The 22,190-nt window shown below is 38.4% G+C and overlaps 1 long non-coding RNA gene across 4 annotated transcripts in view; it reads right to left on the reverse strand.

Moving 5' to 3' along the window:
- Window positions 1–22,190, reverse strand: part of LOC106885784 — a 301,614-nt gene that overhangs the window by 25,586 nt on the left and 253,838 nt on the right. For all 4 annotated transcript variants that reach the window (XR_001411500.1, XR_001411497.1, XR_001411499.1 and 1 more), the window contains one exon: window positions 13,630–13,693. This is a non-coding gene — a long non-coding RNA (uncharacterized LOC106885784). The remainder of the gene's footprint in view (window positions 1–13,629; window positions 13,694–22,190) is intronic.

A 22,190-nucleotide genomic window follows, 5' to 3' on the forward strand; every position in this document is an offset into this window, starting at 1 on the left:
TTTAGAGGTGCAATATAAAATGCATTGGCAGAAAGCAGCTGTAAATTGGGGGATGACTGGTGTAAGTCAAGTTCCGTTAAATGGAAAGAAATGAAGCAACTGATAATGGTCAGACTAGTCAGTGGAATCTTCCAACACAATTTTATAGATATTGTAAAATATCTGTAATTTTTTCTGATGATAAATTTGGATCCGGTAAATTAGGATTGTCTCTTAAAAACAATATTATTTTAAAATATTTTTATTTTCCCTCTCAAAACTGCCTATCAATATGACTCACTTCACTTTGTGTTAACACTACTCTGTGTAAAATAAAAGCTTTGAGGATACTTTACATGAAGATCAAGGCAAAGAATAAAATACTGTTTCATACCCACAGCAAGAACCTGTTTTGCTGTTAATCCACATAACTTAACAAGTAAACAACTTATAAAATTCTAATTTTTGACAATACATAATAACTTTGACAATTCATACCATAAATATAGACATTTTCTGTTTTTTATGGGATAGAAAAAGTAGTGTTCATATATAGAACAGAGACATGCAAATTCTCCTCAAAATAAGAATCTGGATGCAAATCTTCTAACTCTGTTTGGATGCTGATTATGAATATGCTGATCTCAATAAGAAAAATAGCTAAGGTTGAGATCTTGGTATCTCACAATGTAGAAGCTGCTGTTTAACAGATTTCATATTCTGCAGCTGCTTTCATAGAGCTGGAAAATTCGAGCCAGCTAAATTTTCTTTAAGGATATGGAAACTTATAATGACTGACCAGTTTAGTGATATTTAGGGAATTAATGAGATATTCCATTAATATGCGTCATGTGGAACTGCTATTACATTCTGGAAGGGACCAATAGACCACCATTCTGTGTCTGGAAATGATCAGCAGTCAATAACTTCATTCTCTCATAAAGCACTTAATTTTAGAAGGGAAGAAGTTCTGTAACCTCAACAACTCTTCAGTGCATGGTTTGAATCAGAAATATTGCTACTTCTAGCACCACTGCACATACTGTTCTTATTCACACAAATGTTTAACATTCTTGATTCTAACTAGGAATTTCCCTAAATTAAGTTTTGTGGTAACAGGCTGCAGATTAATTACAGTTCATATGAAAGCTGGGGTTATCTTATTCTTTTTGATACAGGCTTTTGAGTGTTTTCTATTTCTCATTTACGCAAATAAACCGAGAAGCAAAGGAAGGGCACACACCAGCTAAATTTTTCCTTATGATGACACTGTGCAGTAACAATATGGCTATAATATAAGCGTTTAGTGTTTGTTTTCTTAGACTAGACTGAACTAACAGGCATTAGATATATCACCTAACTGTGTCAGTATTAGTCACTTATGATTATCTGCATGCCCTCACACTGGGTTTTCAGTTTATCTTCAGCTTTGAATTCTGTGGGTTCCTAATGCTTGAGAGTGTGGGATAATTTTGAGATGGTTTCAATACATCTGGAATGTGTGCTGCCCTCAACTACTACTCTTCAGATACACCATCCTTCTAATTTAGACTTAGAGTGGGTTTTCTGCTATTGAAAAAAAAGGAAATTGAACAGGCAATGCAAAACCATATTCCCATAAAGGTATTCTGTTTATTTACAAATATGAAGTTTTGCCTGTAAATCAACCTATCTCTTTCTCTCTTTCTCTCTCTCTCTTTCTTCCTTAAACTTAACTTATATGGTCCAATGCACAAAAGCTAATATTTTAGAGTTACCAAAATATACCAAAGTGGACGAAACAAAAAAATGCAAAGCTACAACATCCTCATGTCCTTCCTCCACGTCTTTTAAGCACTCTTAGTTTTTTCCACTGTCCTGAACTCCTCTGGCCTACATTCCCAGAGTCCCTTCCCCAAGTACAAATACACAGCCACTACAGTCCCATTCCTTGTATCCTTTCTCTTATTCCCTGTGCCTCTTCAATTTCCTTCCTCCTCTTGCATCTTCTTATGCTTTGTACCACATAATAATTCATCCTCCCTATTCTTTCCTTCCTCACACACAGATACACTCTGTGTCTTTTGCTGCTTTCTTCATTGATTAGTTCAGGTGCAAAGGTTTGGTTTTGAAAAGGTAGTGAAAAATTACTATTAATTATTCCCTTGCTAGCTCCTCTCTGTTTCAACCATTCATTTCTAAAATTTACTAACATATTCTGGTAAATATTAAAAATGAATTTTTGTTTTTAGAAAATAGCTGATAGACGTCAAAACTGGATAATCTATTTTTCATGCCTTGCAATCTCTGCTTTGAATAAAAAGTTTGAAAATAACTAGGAGACTATGGCAGCTATTTCTGCAGTATTTGTTTTGTATTTGTTAATTTTCTTACTAATTAATCCTAGATAACCAGAAGTTACAAGTTACTTATTTTCAGTGAGAGTTTTGCAGTGACTAATAATCTCTGAGATCTCCCCTTTAAAAGCTCATTCTACAAAACTAAAAAAATGAGACCTTTAGTTTACTTTTGGATAGCTATTGAGTATGAGAGTTTGGGAAAAAAAAATCCTCAAGAAAGGAGTAGCATTGCCAATCCATTATTTAAAAAGTTAAGTTTAACGAAGACTTTCATTTCTTTAAATATTTTCACACTGCACCTCACTGACTTGTTGTTGAAGCATTTGAGTTCAAGTTCCATCAAAAAATTCCTGACCAAGCTGGTTTTGCAGACTTGTATTAAATCCCTAATGAAGCCTCTGAGTGCAAGTTCAAATAAATTAAGGGCCCAATCAATAAAACTAGAAATCAGCCTTGCAAATCATGTTGCCCACTAAGAACTGTCATTAAATTAGAGTCAAATCAAATTACACAATAACTAACAACAGCCGGTCCTCATGTACGAGAAGGTATTCTTAACACAAACCTCCACCTGCCCGAAGACACGTGCAGCCCCATGATTGCTCTGGACTTCCATGGTCACCCCTTGGTGAGGATTCTGCATCCCTGGCTCCCGGCTTAGGGAGCTGTGTGGGCCCAGCCCCATGGCCTTGAATCACAGCCCTTATCCGCTTTGGTATTTCCAGCAGCTCACACAGCTAATAAATAATGCATTCATTAGGCAGACTGCATGTTTACTACTTCCATAGACCAGTAGTTGGACTATTTTAGCCAAAAAAAAACCCAAACCCAACCTAACTCATAGCTACACTTGATTCCTCCTTTATTTTGGGCACAAGACTGCCTGTACCTGCCCTCGATGGGGCAGTGGGGCAGCAGCAGACCCCGTGCCTGCGAGAGCCACCCCTGCCCCAACAGCACAGAAGGGCTCCCGGGTGCCCCCCGTATGATGGTGCCCGCCAGTGCTTGAGGGAGCATTTTCTCATAAAAGTGACTAAGAATACATTGACACTCCATGTTTAGGTAACAGAACCTTAGGTTCACATTCAGAAGCACGACCTAGAGGCAGCACCAACCAGTATCTGTAATTAATATTTCGCAATTGGGTCGCTCGTTGTGAAGCTTATGGTCAAAAACCTGTAAAAATACCTTTGCAGCTGAGATTTCTCTGTTAAAACATGGCCACATGTTGTAAATCAACAGGATTATGAAAAAGGTAGGATCACTTCAAAATGTTATATTAAGTATGTGTTAGGTTCTTAGACTTCTCACTAAAATTTACAGGTTGGCCATTCTGGTACAGCTGTACATCAAAACTGAAATAATAATAAAAATACTTCTAAATTTTCTTAGAAGCTAAATAGTTCAGAAGAACAATATACTTTACAGTATTTTATAATAATGACTCTAAAAAACCCCTTTATCACCACAGGAATCATGTACTTCACAAGTCACATCCTGAGCAAATGTTATCTAAAGACAAAAATACATTTTTAGCCAAAACCTCCTGGTGGCTGTAGCCAGACTGCCAGCTGTGGCACTTCAGATGGGCTTGAGCACATAGTCTCATCCCCAAGTTTGTGTGGCCCATAATCAATACAGGCTCACTACTACTGAGAGTTTTCAGACACTACCTTCCTATACAGCCAGTGATCAGACACAAGGGCAATATGTGAATTAGGTGCTCCGAGCTTAGTTCTTTAAAATATACAACCTGGAAATAAATATTTGGACAGTAGGGTTGAAGAAATTAGAAGTGAATATGGTAAGATACACACCACTGGATAAATCTAGCCTAACTATAGATCAAAAGTTGTTATCATTTGGACAAAAGAGCAAAGCACATTACTTAGCATAGAGCTGAATAGCTACATTGGTCCACTGTTCCCCGTACCCCAGCTCTTGGAGATGTCCTCGCACAGCAACACCAGCTTCAGCAGTGGCCCTCAAACAAGGGTTTGGAGACATAGCTGCTGCTTTAACCAGCTTTGCCACTAAGATTGGTGAGCTTGGCACAACATCCTCAGAACAGCCTTGGGTGTCCTTCTGTGCAGGTCTGCCTGCCCTTTTCAGCAGCTCAGTTACAATTTAGGTCAACATAGTATAAATCATACCTTAGTAGAAATTCTGCACCCCAAAAATCCTCCTCCCCATCTGTCACCTGACACATGCAAATCTGGGGTTTCAAAGAACTTATGGAGTAAATCCTATCCATTTGTGTAAACTAAATGTATTTGTGCTTTTTTAAGAGGCAGAGAGGTTGGAGATGGAAATATCCTCAAAAAGTCTAAGATTTGTCAGACAAGATATGATATAGAATAGCAATCAAAGATCCTCAGCCCAGGACACACCAATACTAAAGGCACATTCAAGCCATGTCTCCAGCTCTCCTGGTCCCAGGCAACTGTGAAATCTACTTCTGGACCCAGACTGAATCTTTCTTGGGCAACTTTCCAGGAAAACAGCTATTCACAGGTATTTAGCATGCTCCAAACACTATTCCTGGTCTAAAGGGGACGTTCTTTCAAGTGATGGTGAAGTTAACAAATTTGCTTCAGCAAACTAATAACAATTAATGAGATGAAGAATTTTGGGGTTGTATTCATTTTTTTTTTATATCAGTCCAGGGTCATGCAAAAAAAACCCCAACAGTATACATACACACACATCCATGTAAAACATTTCTGAGAGTGACATTCATCTTTCCTCAGAAGTGTAAATCTGTTTTGACACTTTAGTCACCACAAGGCTGGCTGCATGTAAGGGAAAAGCGAGCCTTACAGTGCTTTGAGTGTCCAGGGACTTTCCTTGAAAAAAATTACAGTCACACAGAGCTTGAGCAAAGTCAATCTCACGGTCTCAAGCAATACCTACAAAGGTTGTAGTCGCTAACAGCTTATTCTCTTTCCTAAGCTGGAGAGTCACAACAGAGAGGCCTCATGGAGGATTTGGTTTGAGTAAGCTTTTGCTTTCTGCTAACCTTATAAACACGACAGTGATCCCATTCTTCTCTCAAGCAATCAGAGTATTCCCTGTCTACCCCTGTTGCCAGTATATCTGCAACGCTTTACATTCTTTGCCATGACTATCATGATGTCAGGAAAAGAAGAATCAAAAAAGGACCAGTGGAGGAATGTGTGTAAACCAAAAGTATACAGAGACAGAACAAGAAAAATGATTCATAGAATTATAGAATCATTTTTGTTGGAAGGGACATTTAGGATCATCAAGTCCAACCATTAACCTAGCGCTGCCAAGTTGCCACTAAACCATGTCCCTCAGCACCACATCTACATCTTTTAAATACCTCCAGGGACGGTGACTCATCCACTTCCCTGGGCAGCCTGTTCCAATACTTGATAACCCTTTCAGGGAAGAAATTTTTCCTAATATCCAGTCTAAACCTCCCCTGGCACAACTTGAGGCTGTTTCCTCTTGTCCTATCGCTTGTTACTTAGGAGAAGAGACTGACCTCCACCTCACTACACCCTCCTTTCAGGTAGCTGTAGAGAGCGACAGTCTCCCCTCAGCCTCCTTTTCTCCAGGCTGAACAACCCCAGTTCCCTCAGCTCCTTTTCATAAGACTTGTGCTCTAGAGCCCTCGCCAGCTTTGTGCCCCTACATTTCCCAGATAAACCACAAATAAACCCAGATAAATCACTCCCAACCACAGAGATAAAGCTTTGGTTGAGGAGACTCATAACGTTCAGATAAAGATAATAAACATATAATTTATGTATGTTAACTACATAGAAGAAAATACATTTACTCCCCACTTTTCACTCAAACACAAAAGCAATGTCGTCAATACACAAAGCTGTTCTGACTCTTAGAAAAAAAAATATTAATCTGCTGTATCTGCGTCCTTTTGCTGAGGCTCTTGGTGCAATGGTTGGAGCACATCAGCACCAGTCTTGCTGAAGCCAGACAACTACATTAGTCAGAAAGCCTCAAAGTACAGTTGTTTAAGGGTGAGATCTTTCTATGCAAAAGGAGGTGCAACAAAGGCAGTAAAGAGCAATGAGATCCATGCCTGTTTTTCTGTAAGATCAAGTAACATGTTGATCACATTTGCAAAAGAAGGGATAAGGAGCCAGGTATTTCTGAACAAATGAGAATGTCATGCTAGAAAAAGAAGCATGATCTTTGACTTTTTATGCAGATTTTGCAAGTATTCTGGAAAACACTTCATCAATGTGAGGTTTGCTCTTATTGTTTCTAGAAGTAGGACAAAAGAAGAGGTGGAAAGAACAAAACAAAATAAGAATTTGCCTGAAATTTCCATATAAATGATATCACTTACAATAAAATACAGACGAAATATCCAGAAGCCTTGTACAAAATTAAACTCTACCCAAAAGATTACTCCGATGTAAATATTTTTATTATGTGAGAAAAGACAAAGCTGAAAATTTAATTCTTCTGTACTATGTAATACAAAAGCATTAGCTTTTCAGTCTTGTATTTAACTGTGCTATAAAAGCAATATTCACATTTAAACAGAGCCTGCCAGACGTATTTAATTTTAGTTTTATTAAAAATACCAGAAGCTGCTCTTAATAGATAAATGAATGTCATATGAAACCACAACCAAAAAATCTGAAAAATTTCAAGTGCACTTTTATTCCAACTTTATCAGTGAAGCAACCTATCAGAGATCTCTTGCTAAAGAGTTTCAATAAACAAGTTTTAGAGATTACTAAGGGCGGTTTGTCATTTTTAAAGGACAGATTTGCAAGGAAAACCTTTTCTGTGATTGCTTTTAAATATTTTACCACATTCTTTACCTAAAAATCTCTAAAGAACTCCAATTTATTTGAAGAAAAGAGGAAGTTAAATGAAGCATGAGACCAAATGAAACTCAGCATTTTCTTTTGTTGCAGTGGAATGACAAAACCAGAAAGTCTATCAGCTACAGAAAAAAAAAAAAAAAAAAATTTTATAATGACTTTGAAGTGTCATAATGTATATATATAATGTATGAATTCTTTATAACAGCTTAAAATATGCCATATCAACTATATTGACCCATATTCACTTGTATGTTTTTGACCGTTACATGCTCTTTAACAGCAAAAAATTACTAAAAACTTGCCCCACATACTCTGGTAGAATGAATTAATGGCAGTTGTATTTCATGGAAAGGTCTCAAAATGGCTGGGCCCAAAATACCCACCCTCTCTAAGTGCATCCGACCCATGGTTATTAACTCAGAAATGCCCCTTTAACTCTGTTTGCTTTGGACATGCCTCTGGACACAGACGCTGTGGGCTGGGAAGGAAATCCAAACTCTCCCCAGCTCTCTGAAGTGACTTAGCTCTTAAGACAAACAGGATCTGGCATTAAAGCGGGTTTTGGCCGTGCTGTAAGTTTCTGTGTTGGGAACCGGGGTTAAGGCCTTGGATCACGCTTAATCTTTACCAAGGAAATTGTGGCAAGCAAAAGGGTGTCGGGTGGGTCAGCGTCTCTCCAGGCAGTTTTTTCTGTAGGATCAAACTTGAGGACCCATGTCTCCCAGAGAAACCACCAGGAGTTGCAGATCAGTTGGATCTCAAGGTTTGTCCCAAAATATTCTAATGAATATTTCTATGTACAAGAAGCAAAGTAAAGGCAAAAAGATGATAATATTATGGATAACTTACAGGAACAAACACTGTCAAATGGGCCTTAGATTGGAACACATCCATTTTTAGCCACGTTACAAAGTGCATGGATTTCCTACAGAAGCAACATAGCAATATAATGCTGAATATTACGTGACCAACTAATATTGCAACCACACTGTAAAGGTAAAAAATTCCAGACTTCACCTAAAACAGACAATATATTTTATGACTTTAAAATGAAATCACAGAAGACCTAACTCCATCCAGCTGTTCTTAATAGAGACTTTTTTCCCCTTTGTTTTTCATTCTCTACCTTAATCCACTTCAAAATTACCTCACAGACTCATTCATTTTTGCTCGTAACTTGATAACTCTTACCAAAACAATGTATTGTGCATTACAGGGTAAAAAAACTAAATTAAAGAACAGAGAAAGAAATACAGAAAATGTATATTCATTAAAGCTAGTGATGCTGCAATGAAAATTTGCATAGCAACCTGCAACTATGCCTGATAGAATTACAAATTTGTCATGCATTTGAAGGACAGATGAAACATTCCCACATTTTCTGCATCAGTCATTTCTATTCGGTTCAGCTTAGTATAAACAATCCCCCTTATTTTGCAACTAATTGAAGAATTAATATAAAGGGATTGAACACCTGTTGCTCTGTTGGCAGAGAACAGCAATTACAATGTTTCTTTCCAGCGGACTCAAACTACAAAAGAAAAATTTTAAAATAGAAAAGGAAGGAAACATACTGGTGACCAGGGGCCTTTTGAATCCACAGAGGATATTGCAGTTTTTATTCAGATTGTGAGCGGTCCCTGTTAAGCTTCATTGGTTGATGGAGGTCTCCTCTCTATCCCCCCATTTAACCACTGCCCCCTTAAGCGTTTTCCATTAGCTTGGAGTAGCTCTGATTCACTCAATCTCCCCTCTCGTCTTTCCCACACACTTTAAGACAGGCTTAAAATCCATTGTACATCCACCTAACTGTCATGCAGATCCTCTTCACCAATTTCCTATTACAAACATTAATGACTGCAAATAAATGCTATTAAAATGGGAGACTAAATCCATTTTCATCTCCTCTTTTTAGTTCTTATCTAGGAAAGTGGTTAGGCAAGCCTTAAGCTGAGGTAGAAAGAGTCAAACACAAGGACCTGTAAGCAAGAGATGTTTTGAATAGGCAGAACTGAAAGGAAAACAATAACCAAAACACAGGCAACCTTCAAATCCACTAAAAATAAACATTCTTAACTTTCCTGGCTGATGCAAAACCTGAAATAATCAAACACTGGAAATGACAAATATTTTGTTACAGTCACCTGCAATAAAAGTAAAGCAAGCAATGCAGAGGTTCAAAATACCCTGGAGAAAGACCTATTGTGGCATGCCCACTGCTCACATCAGTGGTGTCCCCCGGACCACAGCACCACAGGGGCATGGCTCAGCTCTTTTGCTTCACATCAAACAAACCTTTTATTTTCTGACAAAATTATCAGTATTACCATTATTAATTATAAATTATTAAGTCTACTCTTTTTCACCTTTTATGGAAAAGTATGTGGAAATGGACAGTAACAGTTTTTCCCAGGTATTTTGAAATGACCATCACTGTCTGTTCCAGATGTTCCTACTCTGGCACTAATGCCTTCTACCACACTGACAAGGCCTCATGTTTAAGGTCATTTTTAGAGGTAGGCCTCACTTAAAAAAACATGGTGGATATACAGAAACAGTCCTTTTTCCTCTGATTTCATAGTTGTTTCTGGGAAAGGCTAAACGGCGAAAACACTCACTATATTTCTCTCTTTGAGAAGATAGCTGCTTATGGGATGTACACATCTGAAGGGATTTGGGTTTTTTCATCAAGATAAGGAAGACTGAAAACCAGCATGAAATGGGAATGCACAACTTGGGGCATAAACCTCTACAAGCGTGTCTTCGTCTCCCTATTCAGATTGGGATCAAATACATATTTTTTGCTTTGGTGCATTTTAATATTGGGTTTTTTTTTTTAAAAAAAAAGGCATGCCAGATGTACAGGCAACACAGGGGCTGAGGAGGCACCAAGTGCCTGTGGCACCCAACCTGCATGGGTGGAGGCACCCAGTGCTGGGACCTGCCACCGCTGGCAGTGCCCAATACTTTGGGAATGACTCGCCTAGGGAATGTGACTTCTCCAAGTCCTGCTGAGTTAGGAAGGCGTATCAGAACTTTGGATGGGGCCAAAAATGACAAGGACATTGTGGGTCATGGTCAGGCTGACATACTGTGTAAGGACATGGATGCTGAGATGCCAGAGCGGGATTAGGCTGAGCAGCACATGAGTCATGACACAGTGGAAACACAGGCAGGGCTGAAGGTCATTTGGATCTGCATTTGTAACACTGAGTTGTGCAGGCATAAAGAAAGAATATCATAAATCCAAGGAAGATCAGGACCAACCTGTGACACTGCCCACTGCTTTCCAAGCAGCAGCATGCAATCTTTTTTGGAAAGTACTATCAGGACCAAAAAATTTGTTCTTTTCCCTTTAACTATATAACAACAGCAACAAAAACGAACGTGTAGAATAAGCTATTTCTATAAAGAAAGAATAAGGCATTAAATACCTGACATTTCTCTAAATTTATAATCAAAACAAACTTTTAAAGCTTTCCTGTTAATGGAATTAAAATCATCATCACTCTTTCCTTAAGTGTCTGCAGTACATAGTCACAGTCTATTAAGAGAACATGTTAGCATTGTTCATAACAGGATGTAAATGAAATAATCAAGTAATCAGGACTATTTCAACATCAATAAAGGCTCAGAGTGATTATTATGTACAGCTATGACACAATACCATTTTGCATACTTTCCCTGATCAGATTAAAGTGGTGATGAATTCCTCGATGGCTCAAGTGTGCTCCAAGGAAAGCTAGAAGGTTGTACAGTTAACTCCCAGGGTGTAACTCTAAACCATACAACCTACTACCTCAACCCGGATGCACACAGCTTCCAACGGTGACCATAAAATCTTCTTCACTTCTTCAGCCTTTCTTTGAAATGTGACAGTGGCCACAGGCCTATATACTTCCCATAGGGGTACGCTTTCACCTGCAGTTATTCCCCACTTATCAGATGATAAGGCATATTCTTAGGTAGATTTTTCTACTGCAGAAGTAGAAATTCTGTACTATCCTCTTTACATATGTATAAAGATACATATATGTGTGGTTTATGTGTATATATATATACATACATATTTGATAGGAATGATGCAAGTCCAACTACATTTCTGCAAAGAAATGACCATTTGGTCTTATTTTACAATTAGAAATAAGATACAAATCCCTTCTTGTTTTTTTCCTATGTTTTTTGGATGTAATACCATGGAATGGTATATTTAATAAAACCATCCTACTCTCCCTTATTGGATACTCTACAATTCCCTCACATATCTCTGCAAATTTTAATAAGATATTTAGCCAAAGGTGCTTAAAGCAACCAATAAGACAACAAATCACTCAATCAACTTTGAAGATAAGGCAATGGACAAGAGAAGCATTCCAAAACCAATCTATAGTTTTGTACACTCCCTTGGGCTGGTTGTCAAATACCCCTGCAGCGCGAGCTACACAACCTTTTGCCAGATCACCATACTGACACAGACCCATAGAAGCGAGCTTGTGCAGTACGTTTCAACACAAGATCGGATCTACGGGTTTATGCCAATTGGCATCGCGGGTTAGCATTTCCCTTCTAAAGTGAGATGCAGAAGAGTTTAAACAAACAAACATAGGAAGCAATGTAAGAATGAGCACGTAAGAGTAAAAAGATTATCATCGATTGCAAAGAAGGTTACTTCAAACTTAACTGCATAAGTGGTGGATACACCAAACAGGCCAAAGAGTTGTATTAGTTTGGTTTTTGAAAAAGGAAGAAAAGACATTGGTTTTTTTACAGTTTGACAGCAGAAGATTTTTTCATCTTTGGCAGGAATTAATGTCCTTTTGCGCACACTTTGCCTTACCGATGAACTCTCAACACCCAACAACTTGCATGTGACTATAGCATGCACACAGCAGGCAAGACTGGAATCCATAATTGGACGTGACATAGAAGTGAACAATACAGGTTTGTCCTTTGTGTCTGAGCTCATATCATGTATTACAACCCGAAATAAAAACCACTCCACCAACTCAGAAAAGCACTGGAGTGCAGCTCCTGTACAACATTATAAAGACCGCTTAGCTATTTCTTCATATTACAGAGCACCTAAGTACTGCTTGGCAACAACTTATTGATTAAACAACATCTATTAATTAAAGCAAATAAGTTAATTTGTATATTTTATTCACTAATCCTCCCGTCAATGCTGTACCCTAATAGTGAGAATGCAAGTAGAAAGGCAATCTTGCAAAACTTCACTGTGAACTGCTACAACAAATACTTTCTTCTTGTGACCGGCAAGTACCACGACACAAATTATCACGCACTGAATATAAGGTGTCTTACACAACAGACTGAAAACAGGTCCTTTGAGGCAATAATCAGTAATTCAGAAAGGTGAGATATAGATACAGTTGTATAACTTCCATACTCTAAATGAAAGCGATAAATACTGCGTCTTTAAGCATAGCATCTGACACATCAGAATAACTTGTAACAATACAGTCACAAATGCATTGGTAAAATACAGGCACAAGAAGCAGGTATAATTTTAAAATCAGATGCTATAGAAAAGTCTCATCGTTTTAGCGGGCTACTGATATCTGTATCAATAAGATTTAAACACCAGCTTGCCACTAGTTCCCACTGAAGGTCTAATTCTGCCATCATTACTCAGGCAAAATGAGTGTTGCCAATAACAAAGTTTTTGAAGCAGGGGAACGCTTCATTTTCTTGCAGACTGCAATATGTATTTCTAGTTCAGTTATGACAGCTAAGCATTAGTAAATGACCTTTTTTTTTTTTCTTTTCTTTTTTTTTAATTTAGTGGATTAAATCTTGCATGTCCAAGCATACACTTTTGCACTTTAAAATGATGTTAATTTATTTTCTAGAACAGTCTGCTTTAAACCTGCTTTCACTTTATATACAACACTTCAGCATTCATAATTTTATTATTGTTTTCTGCTGACACCGAGGAGATAGAATGTAAAACAAGCACTCAAACTAGAATAGTTATCCTAGTATCAGAAATAAGTATGCAGACTGCATACATAATTTACTGAATGATTGTAATAAACTCTATAAAACCGCTTTTCCAATTTTCTTTCCCTTTTTTTTTTGTCAATAGAAGAGGTATTCCATATTTCAAAAACAATTGGTCATTGCATTATAGTTATATACTAGCAAATAGATATGTCCAATAAATATACTAGAAATAGAAATATACTAGTAAATATATATGTGTTATATATTTACTAGGCATAGCAAAAGAACAAATTATGTAGTGATTTTTCAATTCATTCTAAAGTTTCATGGAAACATACACAAACTGCATTTTTCCCAACAGAAAGAAATCAGAACAAAAGTTTAATACATATCTGTGAAATTATATTTGTACGCTTTCTCAAGAAAAGAAATTCTTTTAAAGCTAATCTGCTTCATGTTCTTTCCATTAAAACTATTTTTTAACAAAAAAATAATATTTAAGATCACTGTATTACCTTCGCTGAATTCTGGTATAATTAACTTCTTCAGTTTCCTTTTTCATTTTATTTTTTTCTTTTACTAAAATAAAAAGAAGTGAGAGAAGGATTTTGAAATATCTGTTTTATGTAAAGTGTTTCAGAACAACATACACAAAATTAGTAATTATGCTTTTAAGATATAAAACCGACACACTGCTGACGCCCTTCTCAGGGCCATGGGAAGACACGCTGTGAACACGCACACTTTGGCAAAGGGACTATTTAATTTAGTATTTCCTAATCTTTTTTTCACCCCACAAATATTTTATTTTTATTAGGAATTCCAGGAGGAAAGGAGCACAATTAACAAAAATAAACAATTTTTATAAAGTAATGCATACACTAAAGTAATTTGGTACGGAACTTCACAGAAATACTGGGATAAAATAAATGGCTTAAATCAAAAAATGTTTGCAAAACTTTAAGGAATAATAAAACCCAACAAATAAGATACGATAATTATGATCAGATATAGACATTTAAAAAGTTCTTTTAAGCTAATGCAAGCCTTGGTTTCTCAACAGACTTAGGTACTAATGATATACGTAATTATTCTAACAAAACTATTGGGGAGGGCAGTATCACCGTAAATCTAAGAAACACATTCTGGTACAAAATGGATGAATGGAGGTATATGTGTCATATACATAAGGTCTCTATTCAGCAATTTCCCAGAATTCATTGCAGAACAACAAAAATATAAGGTAGCAAAATTAGCATATAATCTTAGAAGTTACTGTCTAATCAGTAACGTATAAAAAGTGAAGCACATTTTAAAACAATTCTATTTTTTAAAGTCATAATATATATGCATAAAGTTTTTTATTAGACAAATACCCAACGTGAACATTTTGAAAAAAAAAATCAGAGTTTCTGATGGAAAAGACACTATAAGTTTCAAATTAATTTCTAGCTAAGGACATCTGTAATTTTAATATAAATTAAAAAGACTAGGAAAATATATTAAAAAAAAAATAAAATCCAAAATTCATAACCCACCAATTTGGCTGAGCTTTTCAAAATCTGTCAGTCAGAATGAATTTTGTTACACACACTTCTAATTGCCTAGTAATATGTTACAACAGACAGACAAACGCTTTAAGAAAAAGGCTCTACTAAAGCATCATATGCTCAAAACTTTAACTCTGCATGCACTTATCACAAACATTCTGAATGGATATCTTAAATACTCTTTTCAGCTATTCCTGGACAAGTGCGTCTTTACCGAACATCTTAAAATAGTCACTGTTACTAGCTGCAAACCAGGCGTACTTCATGAATGTCCCAATAATGTGCCTTTTATTCCGCTGCTTATTACACTGATTTCTTTGTAATGGATTTAGATACAAAATGTAAGAAATTCGTATCGGTATTAACTCAATAATAACTTTAATATACTGGCTATGAGAGCGATCGTTTCCTACAGTTTAACACGGGTTTTTTTTTCCCTTCCCCTCTTTAGAAACTGAAAGCATGAGTCACACTGTAAAAAAAGAATTTACTTTCCTTAGCAACCAGATCTAAATACCCACAACTTTCTTAGAGATAACCAAAGCTTAGACTGAATAAATGTAACATTAAAGTCTTTGCATAACTCCAGTGCTTAGCTAAGACAAAATGTGCCTAATCACTTATTTCTACAGACCCTCGATTTTTTGTTTACTTTCTATTTTTAGCAGTATTAGATCAAACACACCCCCAAAAAAGTTAGTTTTAAAAAGTGTGAACAGCTGACTACGTTAAAATTAATACACAAGGACTCAGTTTCTAAACAGCATGTCTAAAATGACTTAAAAAAAGAAAAGGAGGAAAAAAAGAAAAAGAAGCTATACCTGATATGAAAGGTACGTTTTCACCCAGTGCCAAATACTGCTATATGAGCAATAGTGGAAAAAACAAACAAATAAACAAAAAATTCGTTCCTTCTTGCTTTTTTTTGGTTGTTGTTGGTTTTTTTTTTTTACTAAAAGAATCAATCTCCTAGGCTCATTTTGTTACACTGTTTTAAGAAGCTCTAACACATCCTGATGTCTCTGTAGTGAAACATGCCAGATTTTTTTTTTTTTTTGGAAGCAGGAGAGTCACTTTTTTTTTTTTTTTTTTTCTGCACTCTTGTATGTAGGACAAACTCAGATTTGTTTCTTCTTCTTAGGGCTCCTGTTCTTTCTCGGAAGAAGACCAGGATGCCTGTCTTCTCTCTCTCTCTCTTGCTCTTCTCGGAATTCCAGGCACAAAGCACTGCGCAAAAGCTGCACCAATCCTTGCCGCAACTGCCTGCCCAGGACTAGAGGTGGGGAGAGACCAGGAAAATTCACCTCGCCCCTGCGCCGGGTTTTATAAATGGGGATTGCACAAATCTGCCGGAGCAAAGGGGTGAAAAGGCAGGGTGCCAGTTTGCTACACTGTGCTGCAATGATCTCATGTTCAATGCTGTCGCCCCGTTTGCCCAGTTCAAACGCCTGTTCATTAAACGGGAGGAAGGAAAAAAAAAACAAAACAAAAAAACCAACAACAAAAAAACCCCCACGCCAGAAAAATAAAAAAACAACTTTTATCCTTCAGACACTCAGGAGGGCTGTTCTAAACTACAAAAAAATAAAACACGTAGTTTTAAAATGCAGTTATGAAGTATAAATATTCTGCTTATATTTTCTTTCTTTCTTTTTTCTATTTGGAGATAAGAAGCAGAATTTATCAGGCGTGAAAGGGACAGCCTCCTGGTGGTGTGCCAAAAAAGCCAGAATAAAGGCAAAGTTGTGCTTCAAAGCTCAATCGCTTGCTGAGTCTGGCTAAAGTCAAGTATTAAGATCCACCATTTTCTGAGCCATGTAAGAAAAGAGGAAAAAAGTCAGAACGGGCGCTGCTTTCCAAGTCTCCGTTGGCACCATCACAAAATCTCAGCCGTAAGGTCACATGATGCTCTGCCAAATGTGGAGTGCATTCCCATAAACCATTCTGCTGATACTGCGAAGGCAGCTATTGTCTAGTTTATACCCAAAGTTCAGCCCACTCTTCATTGAATTAGCTGAAAAACGCATCACCTTTGGGGGTTGGGAGCCATGGAAACGTCTACCTGGCAGGCTGCCCACTTTTTCTGCCCATCAACCAGAGATGGAATTGTGCTGCCTAATGTAATGATGACTAGGAATGTGAAGAATCGTCCAAAGTGAATCTGATTCTTGCAAAGCCTGCTTCATTTGCACAGCAAACTCTGGCTTCTTGTCGTTAAAAAGGGGTGGGGGGGGAAGGAAAAAAAAAAAAAAAAGCAAAAAAAAAGCGCCTTTCTCCTAAATGTAGCAATTAAAGGTCTAGTAAACATGCCTTGTCTGCAACTTTCCTTCATAACACACTGAAATGGTTCCCAAAATAAAGCACTTGGTATAACACAAGTTTTCTGATTTAAAGCAGCACTCTCTTCTCCCTTAGTTAATGTGGCATCCCCTGAATGTTTTTGCTCCCTAAGGAAAAAAAAAAAAAAAGGAAAAAAAAAAAAAACAAAAAGAAAAAACAAAAAGAAAAAACCAGTGTACACAGCAAATCTCTCATCTCGTCTCTTTACCTGTCTTTATTACCTCCTGACTTTATCTAGCACAAATTATACACGTGTGTGGCAATACCCACTAGCAACAGTGGGGATGCAATATTGCTGCAATCTCCCTCCAAGCAGTCTCCTGAGAAAGCTGGTTGTGTTCCCAGCAGCACAAACCCCTTCAGCTGAGCCCTCTTATCTTCACTGGTGAGCAGGACAGCTGGGCTGCAAGTTTGCAAACCAGCACATTTGAGACCAGGCAGCAGCCTCCCTTCTTCAAAACGCATTTAATCTGGCTTTTGTGAGAAGAGATGCAATCAGGTTGAATTTATAAAAGATGAAAGTTACTAGATAGACTAAGTAATAGACACAACTCTTCTGCTACAGACCTGAAATTTCGATTTTGCCCATCTATTGTTCTAAAGTAAAATGTCACGTAAAATGTCACTTCCAAATGAAAACACCACCTAACCTACTCAGCAACAAACACATGCTTTCCCAGCATCTAAAACCCTTGTACAGAAGAATTTGTCTCAGAGCTCAGCGTTGTGAACAAATAAATGAACAAAAATCCACTCGCTGTTTCGACACCATGAAGCTTAATAGCTACTGCAAAAGAGATGTTAAAAATGTGGCAATTTCTCTGATCCTCCCATTAATAAAAATGGAGCCATGGGAGGAGCCTCTCTACCTATTAGCATCTGTACAAACGCTCCCGCAAAGAGGAGGTTGCCTGCTAAAGAGCTTACAGCTAAAAACTGGTAAGGAAGGGCAAACAACGTGGGAGACGACAGGCTAGAAACCGCAGCGGGAGGACAGGAAAACCCATTCCCAGGGACACTGCGGGCAGTAACTCTCCAGCTCGGCTACTTTTATGTTTTGTTTTACAGTTCTTTCCAGTTTCACTTTATTTACCTGGAGGAAATTGAAGGTTCATTACCGAAGGAAGGAAGTGTGAGAACGGGGGCTTTGAAGTGGAGGAAGATGGTTACGAGGGCAGCGCAGCCCTCGGAGGGAGGTCCTGGGGCTGTCCACCAGCCCAAGGGCTGCGGGGGCTGGCTGCACCCCTGGCTGGGACTGGGGCAGCAGAGGCGGCTGGCTGGTGGTGTGGGACAGCCCCCACCTTCTCCTGGCACACTCCAGAGACCTGCACCCAGGTTTTGGGGAGAGCAGGAATGGTGAGAGGAGGAGAGGGCTCAGGGCAGCCTCTCCACATGATGAAGGGTGTCGCTGGTGGGGTCTAGAGGACTGGGAGAAGGAGCAGCCACCACAGCCCAGCAGCGGCAAAGGACCGGGAAGAGGTGTTGGGCACAACATCAGAGGACAGGAGCGACCCTGCTCTGCTGCCAAGCCAGCACACCTGGGATCAACCGGTCAACTGGTGGGAGCTGTCTGGCAGAAGAGAAACAGTAAATTGGTCCATGGCTTAGTTCCTCTCTTTTCCAGATTCAGAGCTTTTTAAGGGCCACCAGCCAGAGGAAAGCCCTCCAAAGCAGTGGCATGGTGTAAGCACTCTCAAATAGTCTTTTGGAGTGAAATGCCATGTGCATGGTTTGGAATCCAGAGACCCTTTTCTTTTCTCTGTGAGCTCAAGATGGCCGTCTAGGTGCTACCAGTGAGCGGCAATGCTACTCGTCACTCCATCCTCAGCTTGGACCACAGGGATTGCACTGACTTCCAGGGACCTCAAGCAAATTCTGCGTGTTGTTATGCCTCAACCATAAAAATGACACATGGGTGGATTTTCCCATAAAGATCTTTGAGATTAAATAATCTCTTTGGTATGGATTCTCCCATAAAGATCTCTGAGATTAAATAATCTCTTTGAGATTATTTAAAACTAAATTAATTTCCCCAGGCTCATAAAACTCAGAAAGCCAATTCAAATGCTTTAATTAACACTTATGTAGAAACCAAAACTTGCGATTCCATTTTTATCAGTTCAGTAGTTTGTAGTTTTCTTATTGATTTGAATCAAGGGATCAAAAGCAATTTTTTTTTTTTTTTTTTTTAACAGAGCACATAGGACTCAAACAAAATTCATTCCACCTTACATTTTACCATTAACCATAACAATGTTTAGGCCACAACACATCAGCATCCTCAAAGGTACCACTCACAAGGGTGCAACCTACAAATCCAGGTGCATTTTGAACCAGGGTCAAAAATAATGGTTTCATTAGAATTTAGCAGAAACTTCTAACTAAAATACAACAAATTCATATCCTGTTCAGATTTACTACAATTAGTATCAGTGATGGTATGTGAAAAGCACAAGGGGACAGCCCGGCTTTCAGATCTCGGAAGGGAGTTTGCTAGGACTCAAACACAATTCATTCCACCTTACATTTTACCATTAACCATAACAATGTTTAGGCCACAACACATCAGCATCCTCAAAGGTACCACTCACAAGGGTGCAACCTACAAATCCAGGTGCATTTTGAACCAGGGTCAAAAATAATGGTTTCATTAGAATTTAGCAGAAACTTCTAACTAAAATACAACAAATTCATATCCTGTTCAGATTTACTACAATTAGTATCAGTGATGGTATGTGAAAAGCACAAGGGGACAGCCCGGCTTTCAGATCTCGGAAGGGAGTTTGCCACTAATTACAAATAATAGGCAGTCTGAGCGGGGCAAATCTGAGCAACAGCTTTTGAGGGACAAGAGGCACAGAATCCTACACAGTCATTTTTATTTTCCTGTGCGGAAAAACACTTCAACATGTGGTGGCCCTCAATAATGAGTATTCACTTCACCAATATTAAAAAAGGATGTTAAAAAGTTGATTAAAAAATCACTTGCATATGTGCCCCGCAACAATTAGAGATGTAGATGAATCTCGGAGTGCTTAGCCTACGAACAAATACAAGGGTGATACAAAGGAAACCAAAGAGAGATATCAGTGGGAGTGCCTGGTCCTGCTCATCCGCAGCTGGAGGAGGCAGGGAGGCTGGGTGGAGGGAGGCTGAATGGGACCGACCTCTCCACAGAAGAAGAGGGCACCAATCCTTCCTCCACCTGGGAGGCCGGAAGGTGAAGGCAAAGAGGAGAGGAAACGTGGGCTGGGCTGAGGGTTTCTGCTCACAGCCCAATATGGTTTCCATGTCTACACTCAGCTGACACAGGGCAACCGGCACCCCAGCGTTCTTAGCTTAACGAGCAGCTTGCAAACTGACTGGAAAGGAATAATCAGAGTCTTCCCTGGGCAATGGTAACCCTCACAAGTAGGAGGTGTGCCACTGTAGTTACAACAAGTTAGAAGTTGAAAATACACAAGGTGAAGAGGACATGTAAGTGCTGGATACACTACACATTTCTGGATAACTTTAATGTACTGTATTGCATGGCATAACATTTCATGATAAAACGGTCTTGCTCTGCAGCCTGTATTCTCAAAGGCCCTAGTACAGACGTGACAAAAATTATTTGTGAAATGCATGCAAATGAAAAGTTATCATCTGCTTGCTGCTTTCATTTTATCTTCAAATGGCACTATGCCCTCCGTTTTTTTTCCTGCCTTAAGGTTAACAGCACCAAATTAACAGACTTAAGCAAGACGCTCTATGGCAAGAGCCAGAGATGTCATTCATTATAAATTTAACTGTAATTTTCCCCTTTCTGAAATTTTTATGCACAATCTTACTTTAAGTTCCTTCTCTTCTAAACTTTTCATTGTGTGATCTCCAACTTACTTAACTTTTGGCCACTATTGCTGTATGACTGGGTACCTGAACTTCACAAATTACTTTCTGCTTTGCTACCGGAGAAAGAAAAACTTTAAAAATAAATAGAAACAAAAGCAAAGTAATGCACAGCCAATGTTCTTGTTGACACAAGAAAAGCCACCTTCACAGATGTTTTTTAGAGGATCACCTACTCCCTTAAGAGTGCATATATTCATAAATAGCAAAGGGTGCAATCATAATGAATTGAAACAGCTACTGAAAATTCAGATGAGCCTTTTCCAGTAACTATTCCAGTGTGTAAAGAAATGACCCCTGCAAACAGAAGTCACCCTTCTGTTCTTCACAGGGAAGCACAGTTGGGGTAGAATAAGCAGCACGGCTGCAGTGCCGGAGGAGGGCTGGTGCTGAGAGGAGCACACAGCAAGCCCCAAGCAAAAACCAGCTTCTATCACTATTCCCCACTTCTTAAAAAAACTTAGGCTTTTACAGGTAATCATACAGGCACGAAAAGATATGAAATTTTCTCCCCAAACAATAAGACAATACCTCAGACAGGTAAAAATGCTGCAACGGTATAAAATATCAAACCAAACCTGATGATAGGAAGACCTTTGCCACAGACGTTTCCTCCAACATACTCCATTTATTCCCCGCTTATTTATTTCTCCACTGTCATTCCAGAAACATTAAATCAGCTCAGAGCAAGAGGTATAACATTCAATCCCCTCCCATACACCAAGTCTTAGACATAGAAAAACACTCCTTACATTATCTCATTTATCTGTTGCAGGTCTAAGTGCAAGTACAACTGAGCATTATCATCACTATTCAGCAGATGGAAAAATCTGAGGCATGTATTTTTTTCCCAAATTTAAAAGCCTTTAGCACATCACTCTTCAAAATGCTTCAGTAGCATGGCAGTTAGATGCTTTTTCCAGTTCTAGAGCCAAAGGTACCCAAGATTAACTTGTTTTCATAAACAATTTATCATTACTGTATAAAGCATAGAATATCTGACTTTGCTCAGTGTTAAGTACACTGCTCTGAATCATAAGTACTACCTTGAATTGGATAATTTCTAAATTCCATCCACACAGTTCGCCCTAACTTGACCACCTTTGAAAACCAACAGCTGAAGACTCCTTGATCTAGTTCCTGGTCACTAGAGTAGGAGGACTGTAAGCACAGAAAATTAGCTAGCAAAGAGCGTAAACAACAGATGATTCCTTACATGCCTTCTACTTGTGATAAATAAAGCAATGTCAACTTCTTTTCCAAGCACCTCTTCAAGACAAGAGCAAGTATAGCCAGAA

This window comes from Calidris pugnax, unplaced genomic scaffold, assembly GCF_001431845.1.
Source record: "Calidris pugnax isolate Ruff unplaced genomic scaffold, ASM143184v1 scaffold25, whole genome shotgun sequence".
Classification (NCBI taxonomy): Eukaryota; Metazoa; Chordata; class Aves; order Charadriiformes; family Scolopacidae; genus Calidris; species Calidris pugnax.